Genomic DNA, 15,380 nt, shown 5'->3' with positions numbered 1-15,380 from the left:
AGCTGAATCCAGACTGGTGTAGGTTCCTTATGGGCTGCGCTGGTTGTTTGGCAGGTGATGTCTTGGCAGAAGAGCCAGGTGTTACGGCTTTTGGAGTCTCAGAAACTTCACAGACGGGCCCATCATACAGTCCACGAGGGACTCCTTGCAGCTCCGCAAGCTGAAGAGATATTATTATACAATGTTAAGCTTAAAGGAAATAGATTTGCCGTCTAAAAACTTTTCCAAATTCTTTTTCCTCACAGCTGTGCCCTTCTTCCAGATCCTCCTACAACTATTCAACCATTGTCTCCTCCTGATGCTCTTACTAGACCATCCCAAACACTATCAATAGGAGTTGACTCAAGGTTAGTGCCACCCTTTGTGGTTTCTTTATGATCATACTCTGCCTTCACCTGGATGTCATCCTAGAAGCTACTGTAACCAAATAATCTACATTTGTTCCTCGCCAGAATCAATACTGAATGAGCACTGAAAAATTATCTAACAGTCAGTTCCAACCCCTATCTGTTAAAAAATGTGAACAGAAACAGCCCGTTTTCCACAGGATAGGTAATGAATATTTGGTCGTGGGGGGCCAACTGCTGGAATCCACACCGATCTCGAGCTTACCTTGCTGTTTCTGGGAGCCCCATAGGAATGGAGCGGTACTGCACATGCTTGACCACCGCTCCATTCATTTCTATCGGCTGCCATAAAAATTAATGTAACGGTAGCCAAGCATGTGCACTACCGCTTCATTCCTATGTGGCTCCCAGGAACGGCAAGATAAGCCTCGTGATCGGTGGGGATCCCAGAAGTTGTACCCAAACCGATCAGATATTTATCACCTATCCCGTGGAAAGGTGATAAATATTGATTATGGAAAAAAGTCTTTAACCCCTTAATGACCAGCCTATTTTAGACCTTAATGACCAAGCCATTTTTTGCGTTTTTCCATCATCTCATTCAAAGAGCTATAACTTTTTGATTTTTGCATCGACATAAGGTCTTGTTCTTTGCGGGACAAGTTGTAATTTTTAATAGCACCATTTTGGGGTACATAGAATTTATTGATTAACTTTTGTGAACTTTTTTTGGGGGGGAATAGAAAAAATACTGCAATTTCGTCACACTTTTGTGCGTCCTAAATTTACGCCGTTTACCGTGTGGTATAAATAACATAATAACTTTATTCAGCGGGTTGTTGCGATTGCAAAGATACAAATTTATATAGATTTTGTATGTTTTACTACTTTTACACAGTGAAAACACTTTTTTCAAAATTATTTGCTTTTGTGTCTCCACAAAGCCATACATTTTTTATTTTTTTCGCCGATGCAGTTGTATGAGGGCTTTTTTTGCGGGATGACTTGTAGTTTTTATCGGTACCATTTTGGAGTAAATGCGACTTTTTGATCACTTTTTATCACATTTTTTTTAAGGTAGGATTCACAGAAAACAGCAATTTTTGCATTGTTTTTCATTTTATTTTTTATGATGTTCACAGTGCGGGTTAAATGATGTAATAACTTTATACTTGGGGTCGTTACGGACGCGGCTATACCAAATATGTGTACGTTTTTAACTTTATTTTGTTTTTTAATACTAAAACAGTTTGTAAGGGGAAAAAGTGAGTTTTTAATTTTTTATTTCATTTTTATTTTTCGCTTTTTATTAAACTTTTTTTTTAAAACTTTTTTACTAGTCCCACTAGGGGACTTCACTATGCGATCCTCCGATCACATTTATAATACACTGAAATACTGGCATGACCTAGCAGGCATTCACTAAAGGCAGACCTGGGGGCCTTTATTAGACCCCCAGCTGCCATCGGAGACACAGACACTCTGCGATCTTATCACCGGGTGTCGGTGGGATGAGAGGGAGCTCCCTCCCTCTCTCCATAACAACTCAGAAGCGGTGCTCGCTATTGAGCTCCGCATCTGAAGAGTTAAACGGGTGAGATCAATACTAATATCGATCTCATCCATTCGAGCAGGGATGCCCCAAGCCCTCAGCTACCTCTGGTAGCTGAGAGCAGGGAGATTTAACGGCTCCCTGCTCTGTTCATTTATTTCGATGCAGCGCCGTAAAAAGGCTATTGCATCACAATAAAGCCCGTTAGTGACCGCCGTAAAAACACTATGGGGCGGTCACTAACGGGTTAAGATATGGGATACTTGAATTTGTAGACACTTTAATTTCACTACTTCTGCTTCTGTCAAACATAATGATCCGTTACTCCCATTGACATACAGACAACACGTTTCATATGGGAGGATCAGTGATCACCGCAGGTCTAGCTCCAGACACCCTTGACAAACAGCTGATTTCGTTAGGGGATGTCCTGACCAGTTAGACATTTCCCTGCAGTGGAAATGTAGTATTACTTAGTGGCCATTCAGATGAATGCAATAAATCGACAGCTCGTGTCCACCGGAGCTTCTTCATTGATGGTATATCTTTATTATAGTCGATCGATGTATGATCAGTGGAAATCCGGTCATGTGAACCTGCCAATCATGTGTACCAGGAAGCCTAGTCTTTCAAGTGAATGGGCTGAACTGCAATACAAAGCACAGCCAAACCTGTATATACATCGTTGTGTCTAGATAAACAATAAAGGGACCACAGCCCCTTAGGATAGATGGGGTTGGACCCTCACACTCATACATTGACAACCTATTATTACACAATATTATTTACGTCCACATTAGGGATCACTCTTTTCTCCATATGAAAGAAAAAACTGATTCTACTTTGATTTAAAGGCATATGTACTACATGTATACTTTGCTCCAATGCATCTAAAATAAAAAGTTAAACAACTTTGAAAATAGTCCTGATTAAAAATATCCTACCGGTGTGTACAGCTCCTATGCAGACCTATATGTTTCCATGATTACAGATTGCAGACACACCCTGTAATGTCTGATCCTATAGTCACATGCTTCTCTCTTCTATCCGTACCCTACTTCTTGATCATGTACTTTTGGTAAGTTTCAAGAATTAGGGCACAGATGGAGAATAGTAAAACATGATCACAGTATCAGACTACACAGGGTGGGTTTGTAGTCTGTAACCATGGAAACACAGAGGAATGCATAGGAAATGTAGACACAAAATAGCGGGACGTCCGTAATCGAGACTATTTGTAAAATTGCTTCATTTTTTATTTTAGATGCATTGGAACAATAAACAAAATTGGTTGCAAAGGTGTATATGGTCTTTATGTATTAATACCCTGAGTGCTGATGTCATCTTTTTTCTTGTACAGGGGGAAAGTATTGTTTCTGGTAAGCACTCAATAGCTAAAGGTCCATATTCTCTTAAATGCGTACATGCTTATCATATGAAGATCATTTTGCAGATTACAGAGGTTTTGGGGCATTTTGGCGTTTTGGTGTATTACCGCAGAGAGGAGGACATTGAATGGAGGGGTGGTCAACCATGGCTGTTTCAATCAGTCCCATAGACATTGAATGGAGCAACGGGTCGAATGCTTGACCTTCAATCACTTTCTCACTGCGTTGGTGGAAGATCGTAGACCTTGCAGGAACCAGAGGCAGCAGCCAGCACCGCAACTTGGTCAGTGAATCTGCTGTATAAAAGCAGCAGCTTCAGTGCAATGATTTTATTTATGTATCGCCCCTGCCCACCTGTCTCCCTCTTGGCCCTCCACAGAGCCCCTGTCATGGTGCATGTCCACCTGGCCCCACCCACGCCATGCCACTTTCCACTCTCTTACCCACCCTGTCATACTCCGTGCACTGAAAGAAAATCCAATATATACATATAAATATATATATTGTAGCATATCCACGTGGTGCGAATATTTTAGATCCACATTCAGGCAATAAGATACCAATTAGGTCACGATGTGACTGTAATACTATGTATGTGGTGTTTATGTTGAAATGTCCTTGCGCACTGTATTATGTGGCAGAGACGGTATCTCCCACCATAAACCCACAGTCCGCACGACACCATGTGAACTTCCAGCACCTCGACACTTTGCTGAAGTGGTCACTCACCTACTCAGATAAGATTTCAGGTTCTAGGGGAAATGATAAAAGAACGCAGAGGGGGTGATCGCCATGAGCGACTTAAAGATCGGGAGGTGTTTTGGATAAATTATTATGTGTCCAAACGGTCTGAATCGTGATTTTTATATACATCTGTTTGTATAATGACTTGTGTAATATTCTTATTTTTTAGCGGGACATTATAAATGACTCTTTATGGGAATCTAGAATTTAGGTGGTCATGACCAGAAATGGAAAGAATGTAAATTTTGCATATTTTATGAAGCGTCTATGAGAGTTCATCATAGTGGTCAGGATATATTATTATAGATATGAGAGAGTTTAACCCCTTAAGGACACGGACAATTTTGGCCTTGAGGACAGTACAATTTTTTTATATTTCCCTCTTTGCATCCCAACGCTCATAACTTTTTTATTTTTTGTACGTTGTAGCTGCATGAGACATCTACATTGTCGTTGTGTTGCGGGACGAGTTGTACTTTATGTAGGTACCATTTTTTGGTACAAATACATTATCGTTTAATTTATCTTGGCGAAAATGCAGAAAAAAAGCAGTTCCGCTGCAGTTTTAATATTTTATATATATAAAGTTCAAGTAGATAGGAAAAACACAGCACTCAAGGTGAACTGAACATCAGGCCATGTGCACGTTACCAGTAGAAGGATGAATCAACTCCTTAGAATGGAATAACAGGAACAGAGGACAAGTAACAGCACCAGGACTTCAGTGTTGGGGAGATGTTGGTTTATTCACCACCAGGTGGAAAGAATGAGCAACGTTTCGGTTCACACCTGAACCTTTCTCAAGCTAATTCCATAAGTGCATAGTGCCACATATATATAGGGGAATACACAGGGTATACAGTAAATAGTGCAATAATAGTACATATGTTAAAAATGAATCAATACAAAGAACATCATCATACAATTAGTGAAAAATATATAAGTCAATGTGACCAATAAACGTATAATAAAGTACAACATCTCTCAATATGAAATAAATAATGCAAAGATAACTAAGATAACATTATAATTACCCTAATGAATGACATCAACTCATAATGAAGGGGAGGAGCAGAGGAATTATATTCCAACATAATTATAATAAAGAAAAACAGAGGTCATGTGGTAAAACCTACAGTGTCAGCTCTCGGTGATGCGTGGAGTAAACAATGGCGTCCCACGATCGATAGTGCACATGTGCAAGATGGCGAACTGCCGGAAGTGCGTCACATGGAAAGCATCTCTGGAACGCAGTATGACCGCGCATGCGCGAACAGCAAATTCCGTCCCGGCGCATATTTTGGCAGTACATAATAACACTCAAAAGAGTGTGTAACCAGCAATATATGTTTTTATACAAGTGACTCGCAATAGATGTACATATATATTATGTGCATATGTCAAAGACTCAATATGGAGTCTAAAACTGTAATGGCCACGGACTGCAACATTAGTGGGGAGAATGGCTACACCCGATTGGACAGGTAACCATACCACCCAAAACAAAGTCTTCTCTACCGCCCACCTATTTATTTGTTCAGGACCATATAAATATAAATAGTGACTATGAGACATAGCATATACGTAAATAGAACAACAATAGATTAATTCAAATGCTAATTAAAGTTTATTCCATACATTTTCCACAGAGAGCATATAATCTACACAACATTTTTTTTTATAATTTGTATGTAAAAAATATAATCCATGGAAAAAAAATTATTGAAAAACGTAACCTCTGCTCCCGTGATGTACATGCCTTCATTCCTGTGAAACGCCTAAAGGGTTAAAACACTTTGTGAATGCTGATTCGAATACCTTGAGGGGTGCAGTTTTCAAAATGTGGTGACTTCTGGGGATTTTCTAATATATAAGGCCCTCAAAGCCACTTCAGAACTGAACTGGTCCCTGAAAAAATGGCCTTTTGAAATTTTCTTTAAAATATGAGAAATTGCTGCTAAAGTTCTAAGCCTTGTAACGTCCTAGAAAAATAAAAGGACGTTCAAAAAACGATGCAAACATAAAGTAGACATATGGGGGATGTTAACTAGTAACTATTTTGTGTGGTATTACTATCTGTTTTACAAGCAGATACGTTTACATTTAGAAAAATGCTAATTTTTGCAAATTTTCACTAACATAAAGTACAATATGTCACGAGAAAACAATCTCAGAATCGCTTGGATAGGTAAAAGCATTCCAACGTTATTACTACATAAAGTAACACGTCAGATTTGAAAAAATCGTCTGTGTCCTGAAGGCCAAAACAGGTTGGGTCCTGAAGGGTTTAAGGGTGGGTTAGTGTGGAGGGGCGCCATTACGGGACCAGACAGCGTTAACCTTGTCCCGCCCTTCCTCCATAATTTCTCGTTAGTCATGTATATTGACAAGTCTGTGATTTCGCTTTGTTGCTCGTTGTTTTTGCTTTTTTCACAGGTACAAGGTGATCCTGAGGAGCGGTTATTGCAGTGTCGCAGCAGTAGCGTGGCGGATTGGGGTCCATGGAGTTGGGGGTAAATTGGTGTGGGGGGGGGGTATGGTCCCTCCCTAATTTATTATGGTTCAGTGGTCTGGTCAATTTGGGCTCCTGCTGGGTGGTATCCCGGGGAGTGGTTGCAGTTTAGGTCAGCCAACTGCAGGTATGACGGTGCCCCTGAGCCTGTAGGGTGACGGCTGTGAGTAAAATACGATGCAGGTGGGCTGTTTATGTTGACAGACTTTTATAGATCCAAGGACTCCCCTTCCATTGTTATTCTTATATGTAAATCGTTGTTTCTATTATGTTTGTTTGTAAATAAAATGGCTGCTGTGGCTAAATTTATCCAACCCAAGGTGTCCGTGTTTTCTTATAGGGGACGGGTGGTGTAAGTGGTATGGCCATTAAGGGGGGGGGTGAGTAGTATTCATAGTAACATTGCCCTTATGAGAATGAACGTACTCTACTGTCCCCTGGTCATGTGAATTACATTCCATTTAGAAATTTGAATAAACAATACCGTGCTAACCGTGTCAGTCTTTACTGTAGCATTGGCATTCTGCTCATGGACCAGGAGGCACAGGATGGACAGTGCTATGGGACTCCAGTCGAGTGTTTTATATAATAAGATTTATCAATTGTTTAGATTAAAATGTAACATAATTATCAATAACAATGCTACATCTATATGTGTAATCTATAGGGCCTCTTGGAATTGGAGGCAATGTTATTGACAGATTATGAGCCCCACAGAGTGATTAGCTGCGTACAGTGCTGTGGAATATGGTGGCGCCATAAAATATAACCAATAATTATAAATAATAACTATTTCCAGGGGACCCCTGCCAGGAATAAGAAGAAATCCTTTATTTGACCCCAAGTTAGTAAATGAGCTGCTGTCATTTAGATGGACACCCCTGTGCTCCGGCAGGGAATATGAGGAGCAGGTAAGGGGCCATGGACAAGGTGAAGATGTCGTTTGACAGCCAGCCAAGACCATAGAGACCAAGGAGACGACTCCACCAAGTGATTAACCCCTTAGTGACCAGCCCATTTTAGGCCCTAATGACCAAGCTATTTTATTCGTTTTTCTATAGTCGCATTCAAAGAGCTATAACTTTTTTATTTTTTCGTCTACATAGCTGTATGAGGACTTGTTTTTTGCGGTATTAGTTGTACTTTTTAATAGCACCATTTTAGGGTACATATAATTTATATATTAACTTTTATTAACTTTTTTTGGGGGGATTATAAAAAAAACTGAAATTCCGCCATTGTTCTATGCGTTTTTAAATTGACGCCGTTCACTGTGCGGCGTAAATAACATGTTACCTTTATTCTATGGGTCGGTACGATTACGGCGATACCACATATGTAGAGGTTTTTTATGTTTTACGACTTTTGCACAATAAAAACACGTTTGAACTAAAATTATTTGTTTTTTCATCGTTGCTTTCCAAGAGCCGTAACTTTTTTATTTTTCCTTCAAAGTAGTGATTTTTTCGGCTTGTTTTCTGCGGGACGAGACGTAGTTTTGATTGGTACAATTTTGGGGTGCATGAGACTTATTGATTCATTTTTATTATGACATTTTTGGGGGGCAATGGAAAAAAATTGCAATTTCGCCATTGTTTTTTGCAGGTTTTTTTTACGGTGTTCACCTTGCGGTTTAAATTACATATTAACTTTATTAATTGAGTCATAATGGTCGTGGCGATACCACATATGTGTACTTTTATTTATTTTTTACACTTTTACTAAATAAAACCACTTTTTATGGAAAAAAAAATTTTGAATGTACTTTTTATTAATAATCTTTATTTCACATTTATTATTTATTTCACTTTGATGACTTATTTTATTAGTCCCACTAGGGGACTTTACTGTGCGATCTTCAGATCGCTGCTATAATGCTTTGGTATACTTCGTATACCAGAGCATTATTGCCTGTCAGTGTAAATCTGACAGGTATTCTGTTAGGACGTGCCTCCGGCGCGTCCTAACAGGCATATGTCCAGGGCAGACCTGGGGGCTTTTATCAGGCCCCCGGCTGCCATAACACCCCATCGGAGACCCGCGATTGCATTCGCCGGACGCCGATGGGTGACAGAGGGAGCGCACTCCCTCTGTAAACAAAGTTAAATGCCGCGGTCGCTATTGACAGCGTCATTTAACGGGTTAAACGGCCGCGATCGAAGTAAACTTCGATCGCAGGCGTTGGAGCAGGAGCTCAGCTGTCATCAGACAGCTGAGCCCCGGCTCCAGCCTGCACGGGAGACCTGTGCAGGACTTAGACTAGGCTAACGTGAAAAGGCGTCAGCCTAGCCTAAGGCCCCTTAGTGACGAACGTGAAAAGGCGTATTGTTAGTCACCAAGTGATTAAGAAGAATTGCTAAGCAATGTCGGCATGAATACGGCTGTATAGCACAGGGACATTGGTAAGAAGACATACTCTATGTGTCTTATGTGGGGTTTCTATGGCTCTTGTCGGATAGAATAATGGAGAATTGTTCTATTGAGAACAATAAAAACTATGCGTCATCAAAGGAGAGGGAAGCCTCAGATCAGGATAACCCTAACCCTCCTCTATATGAGAAAATCATTACTTCTTTAATCACGGTCCAGATACTTTTGTGACTTAATGGACTGCAATTCCTTCCAGCCGATGACAGTGATGTCGCTGGACGCTGGAGCTGTCAATCAAGGCCAATCAGGGGCATTGCTAGGGTCTTAAAAGATCATATGCCCCGAGACATATATTTACCCCCGTAAAATAAATACATTTTTACATACATACCAGATTATAAGTGCCCTATCTCATACATAGTCTGATCGGCGCTGTAATGTAGATAACAGCAGTGGTTTTTATTTTGAAAAACTATCATTTTTTAGCAAGTTATGAGCAATTTTAGATTTATGCTAATGAGTTTCTTAAAGACCAACTGGGCGTGTTTTTACTTTTGACCAAGTGGGTGTTGTAAAGGAGTGTATGAGGCTGACCAATCAGTGACCAATCAGCGTCATACACTTCTCATTGTTCCAGCCCAGCTTCTTTCACAGCACAATAAGGGGAGATTCACACGAACGTTGCGTTTTTGCGCGCGCAAACAACGCAGCGTTTTGCGAGCGCAAAAACCATTTGACAGCTGCGTGTGTCATGCGTGTCTGATGCGCGGCTGCGTGATTTTCGCGCAGCCGGCATCATAGAGATGAGGCTTGTCAACGCCCGTCACTGTCCAAGGTGCTGAAAGAGCTAAATCTTTCAGCACCCTCGACAGTGAATGCCGAACACAACAGCGAAAAACCTGTAAAAAAAAAAGATAAAGTTCCTACTTACCGAGAACTTCCCGGCCGTTGCCTTGGTGACGCGTCCTTGGTGACGCGTCCTTGGTGACGCGCCTCTCTTGACATCGGGCCCCACCTCCCTGGATGACGCAGCAGTCCAAGTGACCGCTGCAGCCTGTGATTGGCTGCAGCCTGTGCTTGGCCTGTGATTGGCTGGAGCTGTCACTTGAACTGAAGTGTCATCCCGGGAGGTCGGACTGCAGGAAGGAGACAGGAGTAATCGGTAAGTTAGAACTTCGTTTTTTTTTTACAGGTTAATGTATTTTGGGATCGCAAGTCACTGTCCATGGTGCTGAAACAGTTTAACTCTTTCAGCACCATGGACAGTGACTATCTCCTGACGTCGCGTACCGATAATTTTTTTGCCGGGATCGGCCAAAACGAGTTTGGCCGAACCCGGTGAAGTTCGGTACGCTTGTCCGGCTTCGCTCATCGCAAAGACACTCCGTTTGGATGTTCGGAAACAGAAAAGCACGTGGTGCTTTTCGGTTTTCATTCATCCTTTTCACTGCTGTTGCGCGAATCACGCTCGTCCCACGGAAGTGCTTCCGTGTGGTGCGCGTGATTTTCACGCACCCATTGACTTCAATGGGTGCGTGATGCGCGAAATACGCAGAGTTATTGAACCTGTCGCGCATTTTGCGCAGCAGACAAACGCTGCGCAAAAAGCACGGACTGTCTGTACTGCCCCATAGACTTGTATTGGTCCATGCGTGCCGCGTGAAAACCACGCGGCCCGCACGGACCGAATACACGCTCGTGTGAATCCCCCCTTACACTGAGGAAAAAAAGTCTTTGCAAGAGCGTGAATGACGCATGCCACACGCAAAGCACACTGATGCAAACTTCTGGGGCCCCAAGCAAAGTTATGTCTCGGGGCTCTAATCAAAGACACCTGTAGAGCGTTCCCCACATAATGCCCCCTGTATACAGTGTCACAACCCCCCTGTATGGTTCCACACAGTCCCCCTGCCATACATCGCCCATGTAGACAGTGCCATGAAGTCCCCTGTAGGTATTCCCACAGAACCACCTTGTCTGAGCAGACAGTATAATACATGATAGGAATAGATACATGGCCACAGCAGACAGTGCCACACATGATAGACTTAGATACAGGGCCCCAGCAGTAAGTATCCTTGTACTAACATATGTCCACTCCCCAAAAAAAATGTGTGTGCATGTATGTGTGTGTATATGTGTGTGCATGTATGTATGTATGTATGTATGTATGTATGTATGTATGTATGTATATAGACAGCATATCATTAGCACTACGACCATATAGCTATGGATAGGATTAGATACATTGGCTCAGTAGACAGTACCACACATGATAGGCTTAGATATAGGGCCAAGCTTGCTGACATTGTGGGTCCAGCGCTGGACCCAGGAAAGGTTAGTATAAGAATTGCATTGCTTGTTACTAATATTTTTGGTGTGTTTTTTTGTTTTTTTTACAGGTTCGGTTGTTGGACTATGTCAGGTGGTAGGCTTAGATACCTGGCCCAGGTGTGATACTGTGTCTTAGACCATGTATCTAAGCCTACCACAAGTTAGGATTAGATACAGGGCCCCAGCAGACAGTAATCTTATAATGTATAAGATTACTGTCAGCTGGGGCCCTGTATCTAAGTCTACTATGTGGTAGGCTTAGATACAGTGCCCATCAGGCAGGATCACACATGGGCCATGTATTTAAGCCTACTATATGGTAGTCTTAGATACAGGGTACATGTGTGATACTGTCTGTTAGACCCTGTATCTAAGCCTACCACAAGGCAGGCTTAGATACAGGACCCCAGCATTCAGTAACGTTACACTTACCCTCCTCTTCGGCTCTGGGTGCAGCGGATGTCCCGACACCATCCAGCGTCATGCGCAGCGCACAGCGTAGTGACGTCATGACGTGAGAAGACGTCAGGACTTCCGCTGCGCTCGGGAAGGAGGGTAAGTATAGTGTTATTACTATAGAAACAGGGGCCTGTGTATTTTATGACATAGACCCCAGTTACTATAGTTAATTTTTTATAGACGAGGTGCGGGGGGCCACGTCCCGGTCGCAATTGCAACCGCTGCGACCCCTGTTGCTACACCATTGAGGCAGTGTGGCAGTCGCTTGGGCCCCGGAGGCCTGGTGCTAGCGACGCCCCTGAGGCCAATACCTAATTTTTATATGAAAACAAAGTTATTTTTATCTGAAATACTAAGTGTATCTGCGGCCAAATAGGTATATTTAAGTATATGTTTAAGTCCCCTACCTGGCGCTGTTATTGGTTTACTGGCCATAAAAGACCTGACGGACTCTGTTTATAAGAAGCTTTAGTTCATATTATATAAACCTGGAAAACGCCTTATGATTTATATGTTTTGTATGTACAGAGTGTTAGGTATGTTGGTAAACTCTCGTATTGTTTTGAACCTCTCAAACTGTAAATATTTTATATTCAGGATTAAAATTGGTTATTTATGTACATAACTTGTGTTTTATTTCTTATTGTGCAAAATGCAACACAGAGGGACTGTGCCCGGATGTTTTAGGATCCTAGCAATGCCCCAGCTCCACACTTCTGATTCATAACTAGTAAGATTTACCAATAATATACCAGACAGAAAACACAGGAGGCAGGAAGAAAATAAGAATATATTTTTAAAATAGTTTAGAAGTTCATAAGTGATCATTCCATATGTGAATGCTAGAATACTATCAGGTGACATCTTCACGGTATCTCCAGCCCGGCAGATCTTATGTCACGGGCCTGTATACTGTTTGGTCTTTCTGATGTTTCTGATGATGAACATTTAGTGAAGTTGGTAATTCTCATCTTCTTATGAACTTCTGATGTTATTATATCTGGTGGAACTGTGGATGTTGTTCAGTTGTTCATTCCAATGTCTTGATGTTCCAGCAACAGAAAATTGCCCTAAGGAATCTGGATGGCCGAGCCGCTCCTTCTCTGCCGCTCCTCCTGACACATTTCGGAATCCACCATTTTCTGTGTGATGTAACTGAATCCACACTCGGCCAAGCTACCTTTATATGATGTCCTAAAGGTGCATTCATTCTCACATAGATATTTTCCCTTTCCTTGTCTTGTTCTGCCTCCGCATCCTCCTCTTCTTCACTGATTTTATCCAGATCAAAGCAATTTTGGAATCTTCTTAATCCGAAGTTCTCTCGCTTGTCTGTATCTCCAATCTCCTCCTCTTCATTCTGTATGCCCTCTGCTTCCTCGCCAATCTCTACCTCCTCCTCCTCAGGTATGGTCTCCAGACTGGGACAAAATGAGACCTCTCCAAACTGAGAAGGCCGGAATGCTGGCTCTGCCTCCTCAACCATCTTCCTCCATATCTCATCTGGGTATTCTTCCTCCTTCATCCTGACTCAATCAAAGTGCTCACCAACGCTACAAATACTCAACCGACAACTACAACCATCAAGTGAGTATCTGCCAAGCAGCCCCTTATATAAGGTGAGTGATGTCATAATACCCGACCATTCCATGACATTGCGGCTAGCAACAGCAGTGATTTCAAGGGAAATGACAAGACTTTAACCCGTTAGTGACCGGCCCATCGTGTTTTTACGTCGGTCACTAACGGGCCTTATTCCGATGCCATAGACTTTTTACGTCGCAGCATCGGAATAAGTAAACAGAGCAGGGAGCTGTCAGATCTCCCTGCTCTCAGCTGCCAGAGGCAGCTGAGGGCTGGGAGTGTCCCTGCTCTGCTGGGTGAGATCGATATAAGGATCGATCTCACCCGTTTAACCCCTCAGATGCGGTGCTCAATAGCGAGCACCGCATCTGAGTGGTTTTGGAGAGAGGGAGGGAGCTCCCTCTCTCCCCCACCGACACCCGGCGATACGATCACCGAGTGTCTGTGTCTCCAATGGCAGCCGGGGGCCTAATAAAGGCCCCCAGGTCTGCCTGGAGTGAATGCCTGCTAGATCATGCCGGAGGCATGACCTAGCAGATGTCTGTCCGTTTTAAACGGACAGGCATAACACACTGCAATACAGAAGTATTGCAGTGTATTATAATAGCGATTGCAGAATCGCATATTAAAGTCCCCTAGTGGGACTAGTAAAAAAGTTTAAAAAAAAGTTTAATAAAGTTAATTTAAAAAAAATGTGAAAAAAACCCCACTTTTTCCCCTTACAAACTGCTTTAGTATTAAAAAACCAAAATAAAGTAAAAAAGTTACACATATTTGGTATCGCCGCGTCCGTAACGACCCCGACTATAAAGCTATTACATTATTTAACCCGCACGGTGAACGCCGTAAAAAATTAAATAAAAAAAGATGGAAAAATTGCTGTTTTCTGTGAATACTGACTTTAAAAAAATGTGATTAAAAAGTGATCAAAAAGTCGCATCTACTCCAAAAAGGTACCAATAAAAACTACAAGTCGTCTCGCAAAAAAAAAGGCCTCATACAACTGCATCGCTGAAAAAATAAAAACGTTACGGCTCTTCAAATATGGAGACACAAAAACAAATAATTTTGAAAAAAAAGCGTTTTTACTGTGTAAAAGTAGTAAAACATACAAAAACTATACAAATTTGGTATCGTTGCAATCGTAACAACCCGCTGAATAAAGTTATTGTGTTATTTATATCAGACGGTAAACGGCATAGATTTAGGACGCAAAAAAGAGTGGCGAAATTTCAGATTTTTTTCTATTCCCCCCCCCAAAAAAAGTTAATAAAAGTTAACCAATAAATAATATGTACCTCAAAATGGTGCTATTAAAAAATACAACTTGTCCCGCAAAAAACAAGACCTTTTACAGCGATGTCGACGCAAAAATAAAAAAGTTATAGCTCTTGGAATGCGACGATGGAAAAACTTAAAAAATAGCTTGGTCATTAACGTCTAAAATAGGCTGGTCATTAAGGGGTTAAGCTAATTTAATTCATTATAGGATAATTGGTCTCTAAATTGTCCTCCCAGCCCTCAAAACCAAAACGTAAATAGTTGCTCAATAAGAATTTGCTTACAGAAGGACTCCAGTTCCATCAACATGAATGTAATAGCAGCTCTGGTCTTTATAGGCTATGTACACTTTTGTAGCCGTTTTTGTTTTGTTTTTTTTTAAATAAATCAATGTTTTATTTGATTCTAGGACATTTAATAGAAAAAAAATGTTTACTTTTTCAGAAACAGCTTTTATGTGTCCTGTATACATAGAAGCTGTATCTTGCTGTCAAAGTCGATTCCGTCAGGTCAGCTGGACTGACGCCTCGGCAGAAAGCTGGTCCTGGCTGTTTCTGACACGCAGGATCCAGCTAATAACTATCACATCTAAGTTCATGAATGACGGAATCGCCTGTGACGGCAAGACACAGCTTCTATGTATACAGGATACATAGAAGCTGTATCTAAAAAAAAAACGGCTACAAAAGTGTGCATAGCCTTTAAATTATCAGCAGACATTTACCTTCAGCAGACCACTGCCTCTTATTCCCACTGACTGTGAAGTCTTCTACTTCAGGACCCTGCTAGCTGCACACAAATTCCCAAAA

The 15,380-nt window shown here is 41.6% G+C and overlaps 1 long non-coding RNA gene across 1 annotated transcript in view; it reads right to left on the bottom strand.

Annotated features, from left to right (window-relative positions):
* LOC142748257 (uncharacterized) overlaps positions 1-15,380 on the bottom strand; it is a 43,633-nt gene continuing 28,253 nt past the window's right edge. Inside the window, exon 3 of the long non-coding RNA XR_012882208.1 lies at positions 1-160. This is a non-coding gene — a long non-coding RNA (uncharacterized LOC142748257). The remainder of the gene's footprint in view (positions 161-15,380) is intronic.

This window comes from Rhinoderma darwinii, chromosome 3 (genome assembly GCF_050947455.1).
Source record: "Rhinoderma darwinii isolate aRhiDar2 chromosome 3, aRhiDar2.hap1, whole genome shotgun sequence".
Classification (NCBI taxonomy): domain Eukaryota; kingdom Metazoa; phylum Chordata; class Amphibia; order Anura; family Rhinodermatidae; genus Rhinoderma; species Rhinoderma darwinii.
This window is presented reverse-complemented; position numbering and strand designations above follow the sequence as displayed.